Below are 2,547 nucleotides of genomic sequence, written 5' to 3'. Positions count from 1 at the left end.
CACCTCACCTCAAAGAATTCTCACAAATTTGTCAAACATAATTTCAATTTCCTAAACCCATGTTAACTCTGACAATGCGTTAAGCTTTCCTGCTATTTCTTCCTTAATAATGGACTCTAGCTTTTTCTCAATGACACACGTCGGGCTAACTTGCTATGGTTTCCTGATTTCTATCTCCCCCGCTTCTTGAACAGGGACATAGAGTCATAGAGTTGTACAGCACAGAAACAGACTCTTCGGTCCAACTGATCCATGCTGTTCAGATATCCTAAATTAATCTAGTCTCATTTGCCAGCATTTGGCCTATATCCCTCTAAACCTTTCTTATTCATATACCTAATCAGATGCCTTTCAAATGTTGTAATGTTTCTGCCTCTACTACTTCCTCTGGCAGCTCGTTCCATACATGTGACGTTAGACATTTTCCACTGCAACTCTCCCTAAATGCAATAAGTTCTGGCTATTTTGAACAATAGCTTCACTGTCTCTGCAGTCACTTCCTTTAAAAGCTTTGAAGGCAGGCCATCAAGTCCTGTCTGCTGTCAGTCCCATTAGTTTGTCAAATACTTTGGCCCTCATGATAGGGACTGTTATGAATCTTTGTTTCCATTAGCACCTTGCATATCTGATAGCTTTGGGATGTGTATAGTGTTCTTCATCATGAAGACTGATGCAAAATATTGGTTTAAATTGTATACCCTGCCCTTGTTCCCTGTTATCAATTCCCTAGTTGCATTATTAAGATTCCCACATTCACTTTAGCTATTCTCCTGTGCAAATCCTTGCTATTTTTATATTTTCTGCCAATTTACTTTCAGAACCATTTTTCTCAGTCTTTATTACCTTTTTAGCTACCTGCTGCTGTTTTGTCAACAATTCTTAATCCTCTGGCCAGCATTAGTTTTCATCACTTTTTATGTGTTAGTTCTTATTGGATGCTCTTTTTTTTATTATTCGTGGGATGTGGACATTTCTGGCTGACCAGCATTTATTGCTTGTTCCTAGTTGTCCTTGAGAAAGTGGTAGTGAGCTGCTGCCTACAACTGCATTCTGAAGGTTGACTCACAATGCCCTCAGGGAGCGAATTCCAGAATTTTGACACTAAAGAAATGGTGACATATTTCCAAGTCAAGATGGTGAGTGCCTTGGAGGGGAACTTGCAGCTGGTGGTGTTCCTACATATCTGCTGCCCTGGTCCTTCTAGATTGAAGTGGTCATGGTTTTGGAAGGTATTGCCTATTCTTGACTGCTTCTGTTAACCATAGATGTTTCACCCTTCTCAGTGAGTCGTTCTTTTTGACTAGAACAAATTTTTGCTGAGCTTTATGAAATACCTGCCTAATTGTCTGGCACTGTTCAACTACTGACCATTCCCTTTGTCTACTTTCCTGCTTAGCCTGCTTAGACAATTCTTTCTTCATTCCTCTGTCATTGCCCTTATTTAAGTGGGTGAAGCTGTTTGAGATCCAAGGTGCCTTCCATCAAACTGAATTAGAAATTCTACCATGTTGTGGTAGAACAGTATCACCCAGAGGATCCTTACCTGTGAGGTCTCTGATTAATCCAACTTCATTACACATTACTGGATTTAAAATAGCCTTTCCCTGGGTAGGTTCTGTGACTGTTCTAAGAAACAATTCATAATGCACTTGACAATTCATTTTCCATATTATCCTTGATTTGTCTCTTTTCTTTTTCATTCCCTATTCAGAAGTGCTATTACACATAACTGAGCAACCATCACACCACCAAAATTACCGTGACTTTCTTTTTGCTTTTATTTTAAACTAGTAACCATCGCCAGTAAAATACCCATGTCGCCAATTGAATATTTACAAGCAAAGCCCATTATGTGTAATGTAAGTCATCAAAGGTAAAGGGGGTTAGGGAGAGTGGGAAGGGTTATAATCAAAATTGAGTTGGATGGGGAAATAAACACAGTATCCCCCATGGTGCCCACCTCTCTCTCAAAGTATTGAGAAGATTGATGGACACTGCATGCTCCTCCTCCAAGGACTTCCGAGCAAGAGGATAACTGTTGAAGACAGCCAAACAGTTGGCAGACCATTTGGTTTGTTCAATAAATATGCAGATTAAAATTACCTGTGTCGATTGTAGTGCCTTTCTTGCCCCCATCCATTATTTCTTGATTTGTACTTTGTCATAGAGTCAGACAGCATAGATCAGACCCTTTGGTTCAATCCCTCCATTATGACCAGATATCCTAAACTAATCTAATCCCATTTGGCAATATTTGGTCCATGCTGGAAATGTGTTGCTGGAAAAGCGCAGCAGGTCAGGCAGCATCCAGGGAACAGGAGAATCGACGTTTCGGGCATAAGCCCTTCTTCAGGAATGAGGAAGGTTTGTCCAGCAGGCTAAGATAAAAGGTAGGGAGGAGGGACTTGGGGGAGGGGCGTCGGAAATGTGATAGGTGGAAAGAGGTCAAAGTGAGGGTGATAGGTCAGACTGGGGTGGGGGCGGAGAGGTCGGGAAGAAGATTGCAGGTTAGGAAGGCGGTGCTGAATTCGATGGATTTGACGGAGA

The sequence above is a fragment of the Chiloscyllium plagiosum genome, chromosome 41 (assembly GCF_004010195.1).
Source record: "Chiloscyllium plagiosum isolate BGI_BamShark_2017 chromosome 41, ASM401019v2, whole genome shotgun sequence".
Lineage (NCBI taxonomy): Eukaryota > Metazoa > Chordata > Chondrichthyes > Orectolobiformes > Hemiscylliidae > Chiloscyllium > Chiloscyllium plagiosum.
Note: the sequence above shows the minus strand (reverse complement) of the source record.